At 47.4% G+C, this 16,964-nt stretch overlaps 1 pseudogene across 1 annotated transcript in view; it reads left to right on the forward strand.

The window, feature by feature from the left end:
• Positions 1-16,964, forward strand: part of LOC149327333 (uncharacterized) — an 82,856-nt pseudogene that overhangs the window by 50,242 nt on the left and 15,650 nt on the right. The window contains exons 10-12 of the transcript XR_016286543.1: positions 3,914-4,068; positions 5,620-5,793; positions 7,468-7,534. The product of XR_016286543.1 is annotated as an uncharacterized LOC149327333 (transcript). The remainder of the gene's footprint in view (positions 1-3,913; positions 4,069-5,619; positions 5,794-7,467; positions 7,535-16,964) is intronic.

A 16,964-nucleotide genomic window follows, 5' to 3' on the forward strand; every position in this document is an offset into this window, starting at 1 on the left:
AATCACACCGGTGACCGTCGCCTCAGATTGTACCGGTGCTCCGTACGCTTGCGTTCCGCAGCACCAGTTGTGCCTTTACACTTGCCTTTGATACCAATGGGTACCGGCGCAAGCTCATCAGACCGTGACGCGTAGGCCTTCAGGTCAATGAACCCCTGCTTGCTCCTGGGGAAAGGCCCCATCAAATCGCAGGTGGCCATCTGCCACGGACGCACACTGTCAATCGGTTTCATCATTCCAGGCGGCTTGCCACCCCGTGACTTCACCGCTTGACAGACATGGCAGGAACGGCAATAGCGGATAATGTCACGCTTCATGCCGGGCCACGTCACCGATTGACTCAGTTTTGCAAAAACTTTGGAGTCACTCAGATGACCGGCCAGTGGTTTGTCATGAGAGAATCGCAAAAGTGCGCCTCTTAGACTTTTGGGGATAACCACCTAGAACGGGTCGATGGACTCGTCATCGGTGGCTACGTACTTCAGCACGAGCCCGTCATGGTCCAGCAAATATGACTCCCCGGGGTTCGCCGCGACACACGCTGGCTTCTGCCCCCCTGCGCCCGCTACAATACAAGTAGCGTCACGGCGCTCCGTCTCCCTGAGACCGTCGCTCACCTCGCGACAAAAGGGGTCATTTTGCTGGGCTTTCAGTAGCTCTTACGGCTGAAAACGATTCCAGTCATCCCAGAGGGGAGCCTGGTCTCGTCCCCACTCAGGTTTGCAGCCAAAATTTCCGTTCGCGTCGGCACCTCCGAGGCGCTCACGAAGAGCTTTGCCTCTCGTCCGCTTTGCGAAGCGCTGCTCGCCTGGTTAGCGGAATGGGTTAACCCGTTTGCGGGTTCCCCCTCCTTGCCGCCCGGCGGCTCGTCCGCTGTTTCGCCCCCTCCGCCTACAGGCGTCAAGGCGCCGCTGGCGAGTGGGGCACGGGATAGCGCGTCAGCTACCACGTTTGTGCTCCCCTTTCGACACTGCACGGAAAAGTCGTAATGCTGTATCAGGAGAGCCCAGCGCGCCAGCCGACCCGCAGGCTCGCGGAGCCGCATCAGCCAACTGAGCGCACTGCACCCCTGCCTCAGTGGAGGCTTGGGCGGGCTACACGAACGAGGGAGGCAAGGCTCCTAGTTCGATGAGCGGCGTGGTTTCCACAGGGAACCGGGCCAGCGCCTCGCCGTTCCCAGAGCAGAATTGACTGCTCGCGGGGCACGGCTGCTGCTGTTCGAAACTGCCGGTTGCGGCAGCGTGACACGAACTGCTTTCGCACTGGGCGGAAAGCTTGCACAGCTGAGGCATGCGACCAGCGGATGCACCGCAGGGTGCTTCCGATACAGCTCCAATGGGAGCCGCGTGGTCGACATTTTGGGTTGTGCCGCCGTAAACCCCAATGGGGGCCGCGGCCAACCACGGTGTCTAGCTATTCGAAGGAACAGCAGCCAGCGGATCAAACGACGCTACAACTCCGTAGGGAGCCGACATGTAGCTGCCGAGTGCCGCGCTGGGGGTGGTAGACACGGTGCGCAAGCGTGATCGTCAAGGCGACCTGCTCGGCTAATGTGCCATCAAAGGCGTAAGCGCCAATGACTTAGCACGTTGGGCGCCAGTTGTGGGTTTCTAAGTGGACACAGGCCACCACCCACCGCGGGTTCGTGCTTCGCGCGAACCAAGGTCCCCGATCAGCCGTCACCACACACACACTGGGACACCGATGCAGTGCACTCAACCTCCGCTGGGAGGAGAGTGATTCGCCGCAAAGAAATAGGCCTCCAAGTTCACAAAGGAGACGTTTATTCACATCGTCCTCCAGCTGATACACACACACTCAATAGTCACCCCGTCCCGGGGGCGCGCGAGGAGCAAGGCTCCGCTGCGCGCACGAAGCGACTCGAGTAATGCGCACCGCTAGCACGCCGCTGCAGGAGAATGTCCCCGCGGCAGTGCTGTGATCTCTCTCTCGTGTCGACCGTTGGGCCGGTTGCGAGAGAGAGTGGGCATTCAACGCAAGGTACGCCTGTCAGGGGTCGCTGGACCCCGAGTGACAGGCTCGAGCCGCTGCAGGTCAGAGGACACGTGCAGGCGAGCTCGAGTAAGCACTGGTCCGAACGGCAACGGCCGGCACGGACAAAACAGTAACGTACGCACCTTACGCTGTCTCGGAGGGATCCCTCTCTCTCTGGGCCCCGCTCGGACGGTCGCGCGGCGCGCGGCCGCCCAAAGCGGGGTCCCGAATTCCCGCCAAAAGGCGCCAATGGCAAAGGCCCTTGGGGAGCCGGGGCGGAGCTGTGGCTAAATGACAGTGATTAGTCACCCAGCCGCCTCTCCACCGCCTGAGGCGGGAGCAAGGAAAGAGGAGAAACAACGCGGGAGGCCGGCTAGCCGCGCAAAGGCGACGGCGGAAAGCCAGATTCCCACAAACCGCACTTGTTCGTTCCTTTCGGTGCTTGCACACCACTTCTGTATTCTTCAGTAACTTCAGGGATGCTATATATTACTCTTTTGTCGCGATGGTGCATTTTTCGCTGCTTTTCAGTTGAACTGTATCTCAGAAGTGCTAGGAAAATAATGCATTAATTCTAACAAGTATCTTCGTGGTGACGATGAGCTGCACAGTCTGAGTATATCTGTGGTTGGAACACGCCTGTTCTAAGCCGCTTCTACTGCATGCAGATTGAACGCAACATTTCGGGCGAACAAACTTCGTGATAATAGATGGCTGTGGCTTGAAGCAAAACTGAGATGGCTTACTACATGTTGCATATATTCTCACTTCGGTACATGCTGATGTCCGTTGGGCACTGTTGTATTCAGGAATGTGATCTTGCAAACAGCGCAAATAATTTCTGGATCCAGATGGTTTACTACTAGGAGACTCAACCCTGAGTGTTTAATGGACTTGACCGGAACATCTTATGTGAAGAATAGATAACCGGTGGGTGGTCTTTTAGGCTAGCAGGGTGGATTCCAAGGGAAAGGGAAAGAGTCGGGGAGATTAGATTATGCGGGGTTTGCAGCTGATGTCACTAAAGTGACATTCAACAGTTTAGGAAGGCAACAGCTGTTCGCAATTGGTAGCAAGGTGCTGGAAGTAGATAGAGAATATGTCTACTTATGGCAGATAGTGACAGCTGATCCGGATCATGAGAAGGAAGTAACTAGAAGAATAAGCATGGGGTGGAGCGCATTTGGCAGGTGCTCTCAGATCACGAGCGGCAGTTCACCAGTGTCTCTCGAGAGAAAAGTATACAACAGCTGTATCCTACCGGTACTCACTTATGGGGCAGAAACGTGGAGGCTAACAAAGAGGGTTCAGCTTAAGCTGAGGACAACGCAGCGAGCTATGGAAAGAAAAGTGATAGGTGTAACGTTAAGAGATCGGAGGAGGGCGGAGTGGGTGAGGGAACAAACGCGGATAATGACATCCTAGTTGAAATCAAGAGGAAGAAATGGGCTTGGGCAGGGCATGTAATGCGAAAGCAAGATAACCGCTGGTCCTTAAGGGCAACGGAGTGGATTCCAAGAGAAGGCAAGCGTAGCAGGGGGCGGCAGAAAGTTAGGTGGGCGGATGAGATCAAGAAGTTTGCAGGAATATGGTGGCCGCAACTGGCGAAGGTCAGGGTTAATTGTAGAGACCAGGGAGAGGCCTTTGCCCTGCAGTGGGCGTAGTCAGGCCGATGATGATGATGATGCAGCTGACGTCATCATCACTGCGGCTAATCTGCTAATCTCGTTAGCAGGTGGGACAGGGCAATTTAGAAATTGATGGAAGAGGCGTTTGTCCTGCAGTGAACCCAGCTAGGTACACAGTGATGAGGAAGTTGGCGAAGTGGGAACTGTCAGTTGTTGCTGTGCATAGGTGCTCAGGAAATGTGTGTGACCCAGGAGCATGTTTCCGCATAAGTCTCTCTGGCACTCCCCAGATGTGGACGCCCATGAGGCGGGCGAGTCCTACGAGGAGCTGACCAGTGTTGCCAGCGCCCTGGACAAATGGCGGGCCCTGTTCACTCCGGACGACGAGTCTTCTGCCAGCGCCTCCCAGGAGATGACAGACATCTTCCTCACCAAGACACTAGAGGTAAGGGTTTCCACTGTGGAGAGCTGGGCAGTGCCATGCCTCTATCTTCATCATCATCAGCCTGACTATGCCCACTGCAGGGCAGAGGCCTCTCCTATGTCTCTCCAATTAACCCTGTCCTTTGCTAGTTGCCGCCACCCTCTCCCCGCAAACTTCTTAATCTCATCCTCCCACCTAACTTCAAGTAATGCATGTTGGCATGTTGAGGGATATGCTAAGTATCGATGCATATTGGCTTGCATAAGTGAGGGAAGTCAGTCAAGGAAGTCCTGTAGAGAAGTTGTTTGTCTTGTATGGCATTAATTTCTCAACTTCTGAGCAAGATGAAATGAGACCCATCTGGTGGGAAGTGGAGGAAAATGTGGGAGTCCTGTAGACAAAGTATTTGTTCAGACACTAGTTCCTGAGCTGTTCACAGTGGCAAGCACGAGGCAGCCATGTTGGCGTCTCATTTAACTTCCTGTGCATTGTTGACGGGTTTGTTTACTGGCTTCTTTTATACCCCCTGGCTTCTGTCGGAGTGGCGTACTGCTACTGTTCGTGTATCAACTCAGGGAATAGCAGCGTAGCCAATTTACAGTGGTAAAATGCTGCCAGGTTCATTCCAGTCATCATGTAAGTACAGCGATGATGGCATCACATTCTAGGCATCAGCGATTATGTTGTGACTTATGGTTGAACCCACGCCTGCTGTCAGTCGCATTTTAATGCATGCCACTGCACCAACTTTCAGGGACATTACATCAGGGGTGGGTTTTTATATAAATAGCGTAAAGATCATGGCAAGTAATCATTAAGGGGGGACACTGGTATTAGACCTATTTTTCTTATTTTTAGTCCAATCCCAATGAAACAGTACCCCCTTTGGTCAGTTCTTTTACACTGATTTCAACAATGAAATCACCTTTCTCATGAATGAGTCGGTTGCCAAGATAATTAATTTTAATTAGTCATTCATTAGTTCCTTGGTGCAAAAAAACTGCGTAATAAAAAATCATTTTTAACCCATGGCTGCATAGTATGGTGAGTGAAGAGTGCAATATAATCAAAATCATTTTTTAATTTTACTCTCATTAGTAATTTTACAGCACTTAGAATGTCAGTGTTCAAGGTGTGAATGTAATGCATCGGTAAACTTTGCAAAATTTTAAATTTTTGTAGTGCGATTGAACAGATCTGCTTCGATTATTGCACACACTGTGTCTTCAGCTTCCCTTAGCAAACAGTATGGCATCTCTATCTGTCCCAGATGTTGAGATATCGGCATACTACGACAGCCAGATGTCCAAAATTTTCATGCCATTAAATTGTCTGCTCCTGCATAAGTTCAGTCCACACGATGATCTGAATTTAATATTATGGTGAAAATGTTGGTTTCCTGATGGAAAAAAACGGGTACAGTTGGAAAATGGTAGCCGTAGATTCCATGAATGTCATTTTTTGAAGATCGGTTTTTTGGTCATTTTTTGGTCTCAAAGACCAGGCTCTCCCCTTAAATGGTCACTTGGTCCACAAAACACTTTTCAGCTTATAAGTGGTCGTGTTGTGCAGCTTCTTCTACGGTACGACCGCATGGATGAGGCGGAGGACATTGCGGAGGGCTACCTGGACAGCCGGTCGGACGACTGCCTGCACGCTGCCCTCTACGCACAGGCCTTGGCACAGGAGCGCAGGGATGCCCCAGGGGAGACATCGGCCGACGCTCAGAGGCTGGAGCTACTCGAGGTGCCTTGCTGTTGCTTTGCTCTGTGGACGGTATTCGAGCTAGCTACAGATGACGCGTGCCCATGTTGCCAGGGTAGTCTTTATTGCTGGCAGTCTTGGTGAAAGTCCTGTTTACTATCCCCCTTGTGAATCAAAAGGGCGGGGTTAGTTGAATGACTTCCGACATCTCATTTGATTTGCTTGTTTTCTCCTTTCAAATGATGTGTTAGACAATAGAATGCAGGGATCACCAAGTTGTATTTGCCTACGACTGCTAAATGATTTATAATTGAATTCCTTCTCTCATGCTGTTTCGGTTTCATCAATCGAATGATGGATGTGAAGTTGACCTTTAGGTCACGCGAGGCACGAAAAGGTCTGCAATGCAACCTCTGAGGCATTAGGTTCCAGTTATTCAACACACTGCACACTGTAGGAGATGTGCATAATACTGCTCTCACATCGCCGTTTTTAATCCCGATCGAAGTTTTGAGCATGAACACGGCGCGATGCTGCTACATGTTCCCATCCGACTGTGATTGACGAGCCAGCCTGCTGAACGCCATTTTGACAATGCATGCACACATAGTTGTACAAATGATGGCAAACAAACTGGTTATATAGCAAGTAAAAGTAAACAGAAACGCTCCTGATAAAAAAACATGACCATCGATTTGCATAATTAGGCTTAACATGAATTAGGATCACTACCACAGTGTGGCCATTGTTTTTGCATTGTTTGTCTTGGTTTTGCATTGGTCCTCATGGTTATGCTTTGTTATACACAATATTGCTATGAGATGTAAGTGGCATTATCAGGTGTATTCTGTGCATTTTATGTGTTTGCATGGCGTGGATACAATATTAGTAGATGCATGACACAATGTTTATTATAGTCGTTGTATGTATGCATATCGGTCAGTTACACTCAAAACGTTTACAAAGACTGTGTTGTGATCAGTAAAGTAGTTAGTTAGACACAGTAATCACAGATTTTGTATGAAACACTAAATCTATGCAACTTTGCTACTTTTCCTCAGCGTCGTAGCCATGTTCTCAGCTGTAACCAGATGCGAATTACACTTTGTGACCCCATAACCCCCTTCTCACACACACGCATGTGCTAACACACGCATGCATGCGCTCATACACACACTGCACACACTGACACCTGCCCATTGGAGGACTGGTAGGACAAACTGCTTTTTCTGTGAATATGGGCTTGGGTTCGAGCTCACAAAAAATTCTGCTTCGCTGACACAGCTACAGCAGGTTCCATTACAAACACATGCGAAACACCTCCGACCTATGCGAGCGGGTGCTGTGTTCATTCACTTCTCTGAAAGCAGGCATCTCATCACAGTTCCGGAAGCTAAGCCGCATGGAATAAAATAAAAAATTAATTAAAATTTTCCTAGCTTTTGTCGAATATCTTTCTGTGCAATTCAGTTTCAGTTTGCATTTGAATGTGTCCTCAGTACGATGGCACCAGCCCTCAACCAGGATCGAAAGCCTCAACTGCACTTTGGGAATTATGTCCTGGAGTCGAACGTAATCAAGCTGATTTACTGTTGAATTGGCCGTATCGCAACTGGAGATGTGGATTAAGCCTGAAACTGAATCAATCTATTGCTAATGCATAACGTAAGCTGCCCTTCTTACATTTTTGATGCATGTCTAAATTTTGATTTTCAGAGAATATGCGAAGCCGACCCGACAAACCCTCAAGTTCTGGAATACGTGCAGCTTATTGCACGCAGTGGTGAGCATCCATTTTTGTTTTCATTTTTTTTTTTTGCTTCAGTGAGTGTTCAAGTAAAGCTACATTGGAAAGGGATGAAAGCAGTCGATACAGTCACCGACCGATTTCTCGGACTTGGCGGGACCTGAAAAATGGTCCAAATAATCGAACAGTCCGAAAAATTTGTGAACTAAAAAAAATAACTTTTCTGTGAACAACCGGCTTTCAAAATCGTGAGAATCGCCGCTCCCCATGTTCCGCCTGCAACGATATTATGAGACTCTATCTGAGTCATAGCCCTGCTTTCCTCATGCCCGCACCCTATCAGATCATGATACCAGATAGTGCAACGCGGCTGCGGTCATACCGCGAATGAATGCACTCACTGCGCGAAGGAAGAACGGTCAGTTTGCTTGGGGCAGTGACGTTTGCGAAGACCTAGAGGTAACCCATGGGAAGATGTGAGCGGAAGCGGGCGCCTCCGAATGCAGTCCCCCCCTCTCCCCGTCTACCGCGTTTGCTGCCCCGCACCGCAGGGTGCGTCGTCCAAGCCGCGGCGGATGGTACAGCTTTCCCGCTTTACCGTTTTCAATGCAATTGCGCGCCCTTTGTAGGCCATCTCAATGGCAATGCAAAGCATCTCATTATCTTGAATGGCAACGATGGAGAACAAATAGCCAAGCCTATCAAAGCCAGTCCGATCGCGCCCGCCGAGCCAATTCTGCTTAAATCCAAGATGGCGCCTTTCACGGTGGCGGCAAATCGGTTGTTAGTGACAGTGATGCCCGCTCGTGTCTATATTAGGCCGAAATAATAAACTTTCGGTTGAAAAACAATCACCACAATATTGTTGGCGTCTATTTTAGTCCGAAAATTCAAACTTTTAGACTCCGCAAACTCCAAAATATCGGTCATGAAAATGTACACGTTCCTATGAGGTGCTTGACGGTTCCTCAGTGAAGTCCAAAATATCGCGCTAGTCCGAATTATTGGAGTCCGAAATATCGGTTGGCTACTGTATTGCCACCACAGATACCTTTGCCGTTCACCGTGCAGGTTGTTGCCCAATCATGACGTAATTCCCCGAGTGTGTAATTGAACAGAGCCTGCAAAAAACATCTTTTGCTGCCTGTGGCAATGCTTTTAAAAAAGCTGAGGTAGCAAAATTCATTGTGGGTATGGCAGCAGTGTTTTGCTGTCCTGTTGTCATTCATCATTCTGCACCTTTCACCATAGCTTAAAGGCAGCGCGTCGTGTATCACGTTTAGGCTTGCCCATAGCTTGGACAGGAAAGGTCAGTGCCATTCCTGTCAGCTCTGAAGTCCGTCGTACGCCTTCGCTTTTCACTTAGACGATGTGTGTGTGTGCAAAAAGATAAGCACTCAGGCAGGAAAACACGAGGAGCGGAGTAGGCCTGATTTCATTTCATTGGTGGGTGATTGTAGGACAGTCTTCTCGCTCTCGCCAACATGGAGAAAGAAAGGAGAGTAAGGGGGGGGGGGAGGGGTGGAAAGGGTAGATGGCATGGCCAGCAACCTCATGCTGCCAACATGCTGGTATTGTGCAATGGCAAATGCTACCGTGGTTATAAAATTAGAGCAAACACTGCCCCTTGTGCTTTTTCGATTTCGGAATGGAGTTTCCAGCCCAACACTGGGTTCCGGATTATGTCAGTAGTGATGAGTGTCTTGAAAACTGACTTCAGCACCATTCCTGTCATGTCTTCACTCTGAATTAATGAGCGCACATGCGATTTCACTCCCAATTAATGAGTGTGTAGCGCCATTGCATTATGTAGATTTTTGATGGGAGGGAGCAGGGAGGCCGAATTATTCAAATTCCCTAATTAACGAGGTCATATTAATGACATGAGTCAAATGCATCTACAGCGAATGCCTCTGCTGCGAAATGGCCTGTTTAACGAAGGAGATAGGTTGGGCTCGCTGTTTTCATATACTAACAGTCTGTTGTCATTGCCACTACAACAAAGACTGCTACAGCAAACTTGCCTTTGTAGCAAAAGTTTATTAAGGCGAGAACCTTTAATGCCTTGCCGTTGTCGACGGAAGGTTGTCAGCAGAGGTGTCATGCTTTTTGGTTGGTTGATATGGTTATGTCGTCAGAATGCGGAGGACTCGAAGTAATGTGGTCACCCATGGATGCCTGACGCCCCCTTTTGGAGCAGACGACAACTAGTAAAAAAATAGGTGTCGTCTGCTCTGACAGGGGGCGTAAGGCGTCCGTGAGTGACCACATTATACATACCTCATTGGTGCGAACAGAGCCATGGATACAACCGAACTCATCAAAGCATAAAGAGAGCCATGCTAAAAGAAGCAATCAAAGTCGGCAGTCAAAGTGCGTAGTTGTAACGTGTCGTCAGAGTGTGTAGACAAATAAAGCGCTAGTACAGTACAAACGGTCTCGCAGTCAATGCCAAACAGTGTGCCAGGAAAGGCTTTTTTGCCTTGCAGCACTTTAGAGAGCCAAAGTGCCCCCTGAATTTTTTTGTTCCCAATCGTGTACTTGTCATTTTATATTGAACATGCATGGCAAGGTGTGATGGTTCCCTCAGGGATAATTGCATTCAGGCAGCGTGCAACTATCTGAGGGGCACTAGATGCTATACCATCTCAAAATAAAATCAGCCTGTGCTAAAAATATTCGGATTGAGAAGCAGATGACTGCTCTTCTGGAGCACAGGTCTGTACACAGCAAAATTTCGATGAAGCACATCAAGGTTTTCCTGCCGCCAGACTGCATAGTGTTGCTACAACTACTAGTTAAGGGGGGGTTTTGGAGGGGAAATTTTTGTTTTCTTTGCATGGAACAATTAAATTCGAAACACTTATGGGAAACTTCAGTGAATGCTTAAATATGAAATTTCACTTTAATATCTTTCGTAGTTTTTTTGCTGTGGCAAACTTGTAGAAAGTGTGGCGTGATGACATTACATGGTAGGAGTCTTTAGTTACTCATTAAGTTTTACTCAAAAGAATGGTTGATGCAGTCACATTCTCCAAATACAGCAAAACCTCATTGATGTTTTTTTTTAGTTGCGGGGAAAAATTTACGATCCAAACCGCCTAATTCTGAAAAATGTAGCTGTTGAATGAGGTAACAAAGCATTTATTGACGATTTCACTTTATAAAAATGTCGATTGGCATTGCTTGGCACAAGATATGAACAGTTCCTATTCCAGTGCTCGCTGAGTTCAGTCCTCGTTCGCGCTGTCCTCAACGCGGAAGGAAATTCAATTCAATTCAATTTCAATTTTAATTTATTTCGGACATAAATACATGATGTGAAATATGAAATATGAAATATGAGGTAAGGCAAAAGGTGACTCCTGTGTCTCCTGACGAGGCCTTCACCCCGGACGTACACATCTGACAGCTGGCACAGAATCACTAAAAGTATGTTGGACACAATGAGAATTACAAAGCTAACTACACAGGTATGTGCACAAGAATGAACACATATGAAGACATTGGAACAAAATTATTTGTGAAGAAGGTTATACACTTACTAACAGTGTTTGTAACAATCTTTTCTCAAGTATTTCACAAAGCAACAATGCATCAATTTCAATCACGCCATCTAAACCACAAGGGAAATTAGTGGAAACCTCAATGGGACATCAGGAGAAAGCTATTATACATTTGAAGGAAGGAGAAGTATCTTTACTTGTTTTTTAAAACGAGGCGTAGTTACGTTTTCTTTGGCAAGTGTAATTAAGTATGGATATTCATTACACAATGCAATTATCTGATTCTGTATAGTTTTAGTACCATGGTTTGTTCTTGGTATTAACCCCGTCAATAAAGTAGTGCGTAAGTTGTATGCTATGTCTCTGTTTAGAGTATGTGTTTGAAAAGGCGGCATAATCAAGTTTAATTTCGCGGAAGATCAATGGGGCTAAGCAAAATTTATGGAGCTGCGGAAATGGTAATATGTTCAACTTATTGCACAGGGACTTTGTTGATGAGGATTGATGAGAAGATATCATTTTTAAGGCTTGTCTTTGTAACGAAGAAAGACGCTCAGTGTCTACCTTGTTGCACGTTCCCCAGACTAGATGGCAGTATGTCAGGTGAGAGTGGATAAATGAAAAATACAGTTGTTTCCTAACACATAACGGCAAAAAATCTTTTAATCTGTATATCATGCCAAGAGATCTAGATAACTTCACTCGGATATGATTTATGTGCTCAGACCAACCAAGGTCAGACTTGAAGAAGACTCCCAGAAATTTACATGAGTTTGCAGGCATTATTTTACAATTATTAATGTTCAACTTTATGTCGTAGAGTGGTGGTTTGTTTTTTGGACGAAATATTATGAACTGTGTTTTCTTTACGTTTAAGTTGATCTCATTCACATTAAGCCAAATGTGAAGCTCGTTAAGCCTGATGTTAGCACGCTGCTCTATCAAGTGAAGGTCTGCGCCTGTAAAGAAGACGTTAGTTTCATCGGCGTACATTGCAATGACAGGGGTAAAAGGAATATTAGCAATATCATTGATGTATAAAAGAAAAAGCAAGGGACCCAAAACTGATCCTTGTGGGATTCCAAATTTTACATCTCCCAAGCTTGACCTGAATTCGTGAAGCTGTGTATATTGCACTCTGCCTGCAAGGTAGCTCTCAATTAATAAAAGTGGCAACCCACGGATGCCATATGCGGTCAACTTTTGAAGCAAGATTTGGTGTTTAATAGAATCAAACGCCTTTTGGAAGTCAAGAAAAATTCCCACAGTAAAAAGACAGTGTTCAAAGTTGTCAAGGATGTGTTCTTTTATTTGCAGTAGCGCAGATTCAGTCGATTTTCCGGACTGAAATCCAAATTGATGTTTATTGATTATGTCTTTCGCTTGAATAAACTCATACAATCTTTTGTAGATAACACGCTCTGCTATTTTAGAAAAAAGTAGCAATACCGATATTGGTCTATAATTGTTGAGGTCATTTTTGCGACCACCTTTAAATACAGCTGTAACTCGTGCTACTTTCATTTTATCAGGGAACACGCCAGTCACTAGCATTCTGTCACAAATGTAGGTAAGTGGGCCGGAAATATAAGAGATAGCTGCTTTGATAGGAAGGACGCTGATTTCATCATTGCCGGGCGAACATGTGTCTTTCAGGGCGTTTGCAATCTGTGTTATTTCTTTGTCTGAAGTAGGCGCCAAGAACAAAGAATGGCTATATGCCGGCGGAAGTTATGAAGTAGCAGATTTTGAGGCATGTGCCGTTTCGGGCCCATTAAAGATACCCGAAGCTAAAAAATGAGTGTTAAACTGATTTGCAAGCGTCACACCGGAGTGGACTGCTCCATTTATGTCCAGCTCAGTAGGTATACACGGTCGTTCATTTCCTAAAATTTTGTTAACAGCTCCCCAAAGAAGTTTCGAGTTATTAATTATAGGGGTGATTTTATTTTCATAATACGCGTTCTTTGCCTTCTTGAGGTCCAAGCTTAACTTGTTTCTAAATTTCTTAAACTCTATTAGATCGGCCTGATTCTTTGTTTCTAGGAAGCGAGAGAACATGCAGTTTTTTTCTTTAATGCGTTTGAACAGTGATGGTGCGATCCATTCTTTTCTGGCTTTCCTGTGCTTCTTAACGGTTGAAGGATCAGTCTCATGATACACCTCTTCCCAATTAGTTTCACTCATCAAGGAGCAAAAGCTCCTTGATCCGTAACGCATCCGCTCCGTCGTCGGCAAAGACGAAAGTAACCGAAATCTCTTCCTTGTCCTTTTTGGATGCTTCTCTCCTTCGCACCCAAGTACCGTGGGGAAGCCACCGCGGCGGCTGGTTGTCTCAGTGTTTCTGCTTTTTAAGCTGCGTTTTCCAGACCCAGAAAAAACTTCTCCTCCTTGCCGTTATGCACCGCGAAGGGCACCTTATGCACCCTTATGTTTCACCTCTTCACATCGCGTCCTCGCAAAAACGGCCGTCGCGAATGAATGCTAGCGCGCCGTTTTTATATTTGTTCTTGGTGGTGGTGCTTCGCCTCGTTACATTGAAGTATTGCAGAGAAGCCACCACGGCGGGAGACTGCCACAAAAAACGTGTCGCGTGCCCTGTCGTACGGCGCACTTGTATCTTTATACATACGCGGTTGGTCAATAAACCTAAATTGCCGAAATTTTATACCTACTAGCCGGGAAACTGTCTTTCTTTGGGAACGTATTGAACGAAAATATAGTGTAACTCAATGGGACATTTGTAATGTCCGTGATTTTGAGCGTATGAACCGGGAAATCGTATGAACAGAGAACATATCAACGATGTTGTACTGTATTTTTAGCAACCTTATACATGGAATGTTATATCTACGACTGTATAATGCCCTCATTATTGTCTTGTCGAAATATTGACTGAGTAAGAAAATGTGAAAATAATTCAGAAATATAGAAATGGCACTGCACAAAGAATTGGCACACTATGCAACAAACCGAATGAAAAGCCGTGAAGCCATTGTCATGCTACACTTTATGCAAAAAGGGCAGTCAGGTCAAAAAACACCTTTGGAAAAAGTGGCATTTTCACTGAGATTTCGGCCAGTTTTGAACTGTCTAAGGCCACAAAAACATTTTTAAAGTCACTTCTGGACTGTTTTGGGGGCACGTTTTTCGGGATATAATTATAAAATCCTTATACATACTCACCTACGGGGCAGAAACGTGGAGGCTAACAAAGAGGGTTCAGCTCAAGTTAAGGACAACACAGCGAGCTATGGAAAGGAAAATGATAGGTGCAACGTTAAGAGATCGGAAGAGGGCTGAGTGGGTGAGGGAAGAAACGCGGGTTAATGACATCCTAGTTGAAATCAAGAGGAAGAAATGGGCTTGGGCAGGGCATGTAGTGCGAAGGCAAGATAACCGCTGGTCCTTAAGCGTAACGGAGTGGATTACAAGAGAAAGCAAACGTAGCAGGGAACGGCAGAAAGTTAGGTGGGCGGATGAGATTAGAAAGTTTGCGGGGATACAGTGGCCGCGGCTGGCAAAGAAGGACAGGGTTAATTGGAGAAGAGACGTGGGAGAGGCCCTTGCCCTGCAGTGGGCACAGTCAGGCTGATGGTGATGATATAGGTACAAAATCTGGTGTTTTATAAAATTTGATTCTTTTCAAGATTTGTGTAATTTGAAAGCTGTGTCTCCCCTGAAAGCAAAACACTGTTTGCAAAACTCGGCAAGCCATTGAAAATGATTTTCGCCGCCTGGTGGAATGGGCCACTAGCACCGTGTAACTGCTTGGCAAAGGACAGACTTGCCTCAGCTCACGTTGCTGCTGACAACGATGACAGAGACTGCACTGATGATGGTCTAATGTCTAGGGGAATCCCCCAAGGTGGAGTAGATTTGTAATAAGGGAGTAATTACTCATTGATGTGGCCACTCAGTCGTGGCCTAGAGGCATGGTCGCCTGTCTCGGCTGTGGGAGGTGGTTGGTTCGAAAACCACCGTCAGACACCCACTGGTAAACCCCCGGCCCGGCACCCGGCTTTTTCAAGGATGTGCGCTTGGACGAGGCTCCGCAAACCCCGCTGCGCCAGTTCAGAGGCAAACCCAGGTTCGAACACTATCAGCCTGCAAAGGTGGTTCATGATTCAGTTCAGAGTTGAGAGGTTCAACGGAGTTTCGAGAGTTCAATGAAGTTTAAACGAGTTCGGTCTAATGTGAGTTCAGTGGCACTGCGCCAACTTGAGCAAAAGCTGCGCCTTACCGAAGCGGTGGCCTTGTGGTAGAGCATCCGCCTCGCATTCGGGAGGTTCTGGGTTCAATCCCCAGTGCCGCCGGGTACCCACCGGTTTCTTTAATGAGTACAAGATTTCCCCTGGCCTGGTGCCTGGGAAAAGGGTCATAGACCAAACAGTTGCCTTGACGGATGAAAGATAAGTTCCCCCGTCAAGCAACCCTAAATCCTCTTCGTGCGGTAGAAGCCCAATTTGTGGCCCTTTTTCATTTGCTCCTGCCCGCCACTGACGGCTTAGGCATCACCCATGAGGAGGGCTGACATATAACACTTACACGGCACAGAGACAACCACGAGACGGCACAGTAACATATATCGCACCAGGTGTTGTTCGAAACAGGGTACGTCCCCGAAGGGCATAGCGGGGTCTACCAAGCCTCTCCCAGGACTGCACCCCCTGAGCAAACCGGTCGCCAGGTCGGGGGGAGCCTGTACCCATATACGGTGGGTATCCGACGGTGGGTTTCGAACCTGCCACCTCCCGCAGCCGTGGTGGACAACCAAACCACTCGGCCGAGTGGATGTCAATGAGTAATTACTCCCTTATTACTGCACTGATGACTGCAATGCTGTAAGTGCCGGCATGAAGCTCCAAGAATCACTTGACAAGTATCAGGCATGGACTACTGGAGCATCAGGAGTGACCATCACAGAGTACCAGTCGATGACTGTGCACATTTACTTATAGCTTAGAAGGCAGGGTATTGTGGAGAAAATCAAGAGTGCTGGGATTTCAAAAGGGTTGAGAATTGGGCGAGTTGGTACAAATTCATACTGCTGTGTTGTTGTCACTCTGTCTCTGTCCCTGTCTTTGTGGTGCCACAGCAGTATGAGTGCTGTGGAGGCCTACAGGGATGACCAAGCTGACAGTGACCCCTGTATACCTACCTGTATACCCTACCTGTATAGACCAGATTTTTTTACCCTCGCACGCACGCTGCGGGCGCGCTCCTACTCTCGACACCGGTAGCCATCTGCCGCGCCTAGAACGCATGTTTACGTGTTCACTTCTGCCGTTGTTGTGCTCCATCAGCTAACGTATGAGGGTGTGTGCTGTGCGTCACTACTCACATTTTCCCTCTTCCAGACAGTACTGCGGTTATCTTGCGTGCACTTACTCGTTAACGTGACATCCAAGAATAGTCGACCAGGTAGTGTACGGACTGGAAACCAGTAGTAAATGGATAGGCGAGCTGCAGAGTGAAGGTTGTCCCAACGGAGCGCGTGTTTTCAATCACCTGTACATGTTCGGCATCCTTGCGCTGAGCTTGCTCTTGTTCCCATTAAACACATTTCATGCACAGGATTGTAAGCACGACCGCTACCAATTTCAGCTGCTTTTTCTGCACGTATGTCAGAGGGATCTGGGGGGTAAAGGTTTATCTATAGTATCTTTCTGCTGTTGGTATCTACCTTAGTTTGGTTTGGTTTATTACGTCCCAAAGCAACTCAGGCTATGAGGGACGCCGTAGTGTAGGGCTCCGGAAATTTCGACCACCTTTAACCTACACTGACATCGCACAGCACACGGGCCTCTAGAATTTCGCCTCCATCAAAATTCGGCCGCCGCAACCGGGACCGAACCTGCGTCTTTCGGGCCAGCAGCCGAGAGCTGTAACCACTGAGCCACCGTGGCGGGGCGGTATCTACCTTAATCGTAGGAAAATATGCGCCATTTCATTACATT

The sequence above is a fragment of the Amblyomma mixtum genome, chromosome 10 (assembly GCF_055824585.1).
Source record: "Amblyomma mixtum isolate Tamu chromosome 10, ASM5582458v1, whole genome shotgun sequence".
NCBI lineage: Eukaryota > Metazoa > Arthropoda > Arachnida > Ixodida > Ixodidae > Amblyomma > Amblyomma mixtum.